This window comes from Sinocyclocheilus anshuiensis, unplaced genomic scaffold, assembly GCF_001515605.1.
Source record: "Sinocyclocheilus anshuiensis isolate Anshui unplaced genomic scaffold, SAMN03320099.WGS_v1.1 scaffold1017, whole genome shotgun sequence".
NCBI classification, from domain to species: Eukaryota; Metazoa; Chordata; class Actinopteri; order Cypriniformes; family Cyprinidae; genus Sinocyclocheilus; species Sinocyclocheilus anshuiensis.
Window position 1 is genome coordinate 327,218 of NW_015554130.1, and position 7,110 is coordinate 334,327.

Sequence of the window (7,110 nt, forward strand, 5' to 3'; positions counted from 1 at the left end):
TAGCCAGACAAGCTCTAAAGATTTTCTGACAAGACTACATTTTTACAGAGTGCAAGATATCTTTGTAGAAATATATTATGACAATAACAATAAAGCTGTGCATTAATTAGTTTGATGAAATTCTAATCTAAATTTTGCAATATTATATGTTTGTATTTTGTATGTTGTAATTTTGGTGCATTTCTTATGGGACTCCTGTTAATTTCTGACTCTGGAATGTGCATGGCATGATGGTGGAGGGTGGGGCTCTTTCTCAAGAGTGAAATGGGTAAAACATAGCAAACATTTGTTATTTTTGTCCATGTAATATACATTTTAAAGTCTTAATGTAATATATATAATGTAATATATATATATGTAATAATATATCTTTTTTTCCCCCATATTGTGACGTAGATGTGAGTGAAATGGATTATCGAAAAAGAAAAAACAAAATGTTGGACAGGGACTTGGTGTTATCCATTGGTTGCTGATAGGATGGAAGCAGATCTGAATGTGAGCTTGGAGTCAATTGTAAGAAAGGGGTGGGATTTAAGTGTCCTAAATAATTAGAGAATTCCGGGATACATCTGTAATGTAAGGTGGCGTGACAACAGAGATGAGGATCCAAAAGCAAGGCTTTATTAAGAGCGCAGTCATAAAAAGGTCAAACGGTCAAAACACCAGCAAACAACAAAGGCAGAGGCAAGGCAAAAGAGAAATCCAAACAGTAGGCAATGGTCAGGGCAGGCAGCAAATGATCAAAAAAAAGGTAAACAGTCCAAGACAAAACAAGGCAAGGAAAAACAAGGAACCAGGGAAACACGAGAAAGCACACAAACTAGGAATACGCTACAGGCTAACAATACACAGCAATGTGAGTGTATGTGAGTGCATCTTATATAGTCCTCCTAATAGAAAACATGTGTTGTCCGATAATGAGTTCCTAGGCAGGGGTATCTGGGAAATGGAGTCTGGGGTAGAGCAGTAAAGGTAAGGGATGGAGTGCCCTCTAGCGGAGCTCATGGGCACTCCAGCTGCAGATCGTGACAACGTCACTAGTCATTATGACATTTTGATTAAATACTATGAGTGCAAACAAATTTTAAAACAAATTTTGAAACATATCCATTGATAAATCATTATTACATATCCCAAGATGCAACAAATTTAAAGGTAAAAAGGGAACGAGCTCCCCACTCAACCATCATACCAAAACTTGTCAGACAGTAACAGCTCCACAGTGCAGTGCCTCCCCAGAGAATTATATAGAGCTAAATTCATAGTTGAAAGCAGCGGCATATCTGGCACTTTACTGTTTAAAAGACATTGATATTGGCAAAAGTGGCATGTATCAGAAAGACATTGAGTATACAGAGAGAACAGCTGCAAACAACCGACAAACATTAATAACAGCTTTAGAAAAAATGAAGAGACCACTGCATCTCTACATGTATAGCAGCTATTCCATTCCGGTGTCTGTTAAATTCCAACTCAGGCACACCTCTGCTTAATGAAGTACTGATTAGGTAATCACCTTAGCCAAATCTTAACAAGGAAACGTATAAAACCACTGCTGTGGTCATCACTATCCTCTTGCAATAGGACCAGCTGGATGGCAAAAATAGTGCTAGTAGTACCTCAAAAGTAATTGGAATCAAATAATAACCATTGGCCATGCCAAAATAGTTAAAAAAAAAACTCTGAATGAGGAAAAGAAGGGTTCAATTCAGGCTTTTCTGGCAAAGGGATACAGTGAGTGTCAGGTTACTTCCATCATTAAAATTTCGAAGACAAGTGTTCATTAAAACAAGGTCAAGCTGTAGACATTGGGGACAACACAGCTACAGACCGGCAGAGGGCAAAAATGACTCTCCACTGACAGGAATGACCACCAACTCATTTGAATGCCACTCAACAACCGTAGGATGTCATGAAATGACATACAAAAAGAATGGCAAATGGAAGCTGGGGTGAAGTGCATGGCGAGGACGGATTGAAACTGGCTCCTAGGGGCAGGGCAAAGCTAGAAAAAAGCTCTTCATCAAAGTGAAGCAAAGAAGAGCCAGGCTGAGGTTAGCAAAAGACCATACGGATTGGACCATAGAGGACTAGAGGAAGGTCATCTTCTCTGATGAGTCCAGTTTTCCACTTTGCCCAACACCTGGTCATCTAATGGTTAGACTGAGACCTGGAGATGCCTATAAGCCACCCGCTTTGAAAATTTGGTGGATGAAAGGTGATGATCTGGGGGTGCTTCATCAAGGCTGGAGTCGGGCTCATTAATCAAGCAATGTACAAGGTTGTCCTGGAAGAAAACTTCCTTTATTCTGCTCTGACAATGTTCCTCAACTGATTTTTTTCTTCAGCAGAACAAGACCCTTTCATGGCCAGCCCAAAATCTCCAGACCTGAACCCCATTGAAAACCTCTGGTGATCAAGAGGAAGATGGATGGTCACAAGCTATCGAACAAAGCCAAGCTGTGTGAATTTTTAAACCAGGAGTGGCATAAAGTCACCCAACAGCAATGTGAAAGACTAGTGGAGAGCATGCCAAGATGCATGAAAGCTGTGATTGAAAATCAGAGTTATCCCACCAAATACTGATTTCTGAACTCTTCCTAAGTTAAAACATTAGTATTGTATTGTTTAAAAAGGAATATGAACTTTTCGTTGCATTATTTGAGGTCTGAAAACACTGCACCATTTTTGTTATTTTGTCATTTTCTGTAAATAAATGCTCTAAATGACAATATGTTGGATATGTTTGGATATTGGGAGAAATGTTGTCAGCAGTTTATAGAATAAAACAAAAATGTTACCTACAAAAACATACCTACAAATAGTAAAACCAGAGAAATGGATATGTTAGCTGTGGTCTCTTTTTTCCAGAGCTGTCAATTCAATTCAAGTTTATTTGTATAGAGCTTTTCACGATACAAATCGTTGCAAAGCAACTTTACAGAAAATTAAGTTTCTACAATATATTTAGTAGTAGCTTATCAGTGGTGACTGTCAGTTAATGTACATATGGCAGAAATGTACGGAAAAATCAATTAAGGACGTAATCAAAAAGACGAACACTATTACCAGCAATTATTATGTTGCAATCAAACTTATAGGAACATTTGGTAGTTCTGTATGTTGTTTCAGGGTTGGCATCATCTGAGGTCCTCTGAGGGGTTGACATCATCTCGTCTCAGGTGTTCTGGATCCAGACCGAATCTTGTGTAAATCCGCAGAAACAGAGAAACAAATAGAGACATAATTAGCGTAGCTGCTGTTCCAACCAAGCAAAATTGATTTGTTTAACCCAAGCTAAAGAATAATAATGTGCATTTGATCAGATATAACTTCAGTACAAGATTATGAGATGCATTATTTGAATGCTTGGCCAAAGAGATGTGTCTTTAATCTAGATTTAAACAGAGAGAGTGTGTCTGAACCCTGAATGCGAAACGCCAAATGCAAAAAAACTCTACCTCCTTTAGTGGACTTTGCTATCCTAGGTACTACCAAAAGTCCAGAGTTCTGCGACCTTAGGGAGCGTGATGGATTGTAGCGTGGTAGAAGACTAGTTAGGTACGCAGGAGCTAACCCATTAAGGGCCTTATAGGCAAGTAATAATATTTATATATTATATATATAAAGCACAAAGAAAAGTGATATTGGTGATATTAGTGTCCAAAAACTGAATAATGCTGTATAGGAAGGCATCAAGGCACTTTCAAATCCAACGTTAGCTTCACTTCCTGGCTCCTGTGATGCCTTCATTTGATCAATGGTGGACAGGGGACATCATGGTCATCAGGGGTCATCATGGACACTCTGATCAATCTGCAACTATGCAGCCCCATAAACAGCATTAAGTTTTTCAGCAATCTGAGCTACAGCAGCTCTTCTGTGTGATGTTACCAGATGGACAAGCCTTCGCTCCCCACGTGCATTAATGAGCCTTAATGCACGTGCACCTCTTCGTTGCACCACTTTTGGTAGGTACTAACCACTGCATACTGGAAACATCCCACAAGACTTTAAGACTCTGCCACGCCCCCCTAAAATGGCTCGTTCTAACACGCCCAAACATATCTACCTCACTATGTGGAAATATTTGCATATTGCCGCCCAAATGTGCATGCAAAGAAAGAAGGCGTGGTTTCAGTAACCGCAGTTAGTGTTGAAGCAGCCATGTCAGGGAGACGCTGTGTGTTTCTAGGCGAAAGCAAAATCTTCTCAGCTGCTCTCACGATGCGCTGAAGTGTCTTGCGGCAGGATGCGTTGCAGGCACCATACCACACAGTGATGCAGCTCGTCAGAATGCTCTCGATGGTGCCTCTGTAGAAGGTGTACATGATGGGGGCCGGGGCTCTGAATCATGATTAGCAGTGAGGAATTGTATCAGTATGTCACATCGATATTGCTTCCAATGTATTAGTCAAACATACAGTATACAACAGAAGTGAGTACACCCATGTAGCATCACTATAAATCACGATACAACACTATTCAAGTTGAAAAGTATAGTATTTATAGTACAGGTCAGGCTAAATTGTTATGTAGACATGCATTTTCTGTAAAGCTGCTTTGAGAAGTTAGTGTACTCTAAATACATAAAGTGTAATTGTATAAAGTGCAAAAACAGCAGCAGTGCTGTTGGTTGACATCACCTCTTCGTCTGCAAAGACAATCCAAACATCCAGTGGGTTCCCTCATGACATTTCCTCTTTCTCCTCAACAGCAATGATGGGGACTGCTGCCTTCTGCACCTGGTCAGGCTCCTTTTTCTAAATGCATTAAAAAAAGTGTTAGTATGTCACAAAAAATCATAAAATTAACACTTGTGTGGAAAGACATTTAAATGTTCATAAATGAAAATAAAGGTGTGAAGGATCAGAGTAGTGTTTATTCAGTAAGGCGTGTGCCCATTTAAAACCTTGTAGTACTTTTCAAAAACTTGTAGTAATTTTCACGTTTTCCAGAGCTGTTGGTCAACTGGATTTAATTGGGAAAAACTTTCAGGGTGTATCAGCTGAATGTTCTTGAGATTGAATTGAATTGGATTTGTCATTAATAAAACAACCAAATAAATATAAATTAATAAATATAAATAATAAATCAACACACCTTTATACAAACCCAAAGCAACTTTAAAATAAGTGCAAGTGGAAATATAACACAAAAGACCTTTTTTAAAAATCCATATTAAGAAAGCCTACTATAAGTAGAACTTTCAAGACCCAACTTGTATTCTTCTGAAGCACAATGACTCTGAATCAAAGGCAAACTGAAATTGAATATGTTATTCATTCTGCCAATACAGTCTGAATAAAAAATGGTGGCACAAACATCAAACATTACATCAAACATCATTGGTCCTTGAATATCATGATGGCATTCATGTGGTGTGAAAGAACCAATAGCCTATTTGTCTGGGCTGTGTATGCATCAGTTGATCAATGTATAGATTTCAATTTCATTCTAAAATATTGTACTGCTTCAGAAGACCCATTTGTGCTGCTACATTTGCAAAAATAGCAATTCATCCAAAAATGAAGAAATATACTTAATCTTTCATAAAGTGATGATTTTCATCTCGCATAACACTAAAACCCATCAATTAAATCAATGTGAATTCTACTTAAAGGTGACATATCATGAAAATCTGACTTTTCCAGGTTTTAAGTGCTATAATCAGGTCCCGGTGCATCTACCAACCAAGGAAACGTGAAAAAGTTTAACCCAGTAACTTTGTTTTGGGAAACCTTTTTCTGCAAGCGTCTGAGAAAACGAGCGCGTCTGATTTTGGTCCCTTGGTGACGTGGCAAAGGGATTTCATTATAATATTAACGCCCCTTAATCTCTAAGTTTCCATCCACGGCGCCGTCATCGTGTTTTCGCAAGTGACAACGGTGTACCAGCTCTAATGCCATGGCGAAAGTTTGAGCAAAACCTACTAAATGTTCTGCCTTTGTCTGCACAGACGAGCACAGAACACTATTTAGATCTAAAATAAGCATGCAATTTATTTCCCAGCAGTTTACCTTCACAGACATAACTGACTGTTTTTGTAACTCGTGTATTTTTAACGTAAACTTGTGTGTGAATGAGAACTTAGTTTAGTTCTCACATGCTGTGTGGTGGCCGCTTTCTGTCCATGTGCTTCGGATGTGTGCTCTCAGAAAACCTTATATCAGAAGTTTAAACTCATATGATTTAAACCGCATGATTTCAGCGCAATAAACATGATAATCAGAACCATAACAGATGTTTTTAGCAGGTCCGAGCTGTAACGGCGCAGCTCTATTCTGGAAAAGGGGGCGGGGAGCAGCAGCTCATTTGCATTTAAAGACACAGGCCCGAAAAACAGGGTATATTATATATTGTAAAAAGGGGCATAATATGTCTCCTTTAACTTACTTAATTTTAGGCTCGTAGTATTGCAGCCATCTTGTTGCCTTTGACATCCCAGCACTCCATGGTGCCTTTGCTCTGAAAAAAATTGATTTAAAAAAACATATGCAAGTATGAGTTTCAAATAAAAAAACGTGAGGAGCAAATATCAGTCTGAAATGGTAAATAACGTTAGCAAAACAGCCATCATAAATGCTCCTCGAGCCAATTTGTTTACCGGGGCTTCAGCTGCATTAGTAAACTTAATAAGCATCACATGGATATGCTAGATGAAACTGACGAAGCGGATCATAAATAACAATTAACAAAAAGTTAAAAGTTATTGTAATAAAGTGAATGGGTGGGTTTGTCTAACTTACCTGTTGTTTTAGTTTCTGTGGCGTGAGTGTCGGTTAGATATGTCAGCTGTCTTTCTGGTTTAAAAGACAAAAATCACCGGACTTGTTTGTCTCTGTCCGACTGAGAAAAGCACAAAAAATATTTCTTATTTTCCCATTGACAAACTGAGGTGTAAAACACTGCATATTTAACACTTGCCGTTGATAGCTTTGATTTAATGGGGTGTTAATTCCTCTTTTCTAGCTAATACATTAGCGTTGCCTAGCTGGTTAATCTTCAAATAATAAGATACGACAATAAATCACAAACATTCAAAAGTGCTTTAAATAGGTATAAACAAGCTTGAAATGCTTACCTTCTTCTTCTTCCTTGGTGTTTATT

The 7,110-nt window shown here is 38.4% G+C and overlaps 1 long non-coding RNA gene across 1 annotated transcript; it reads right to left on the reverse strand.

Annotated features, from left to right (window-relative positions):
• Nucleotides 1-4,714: 4,714 nt before the first annotated feature.
• Nucleotides 4,715-6,830, reverse strand: LOC107670261 (uncharacterized). The gene is made up of 3 exons (XR_001632075.1): nt 6,750-6,830; nt 6,397-6,468; nt 4,715-4,763 (listed from the first exon to the last, which is right to left on the reverse strand). It is a non-coding gene; the product is annotated as an uncharacterized LOC107670261 (long non-coding RNA).
• Between the last annotated feature and the right edge of the window lie 280 nt (nt 6,831-7,110).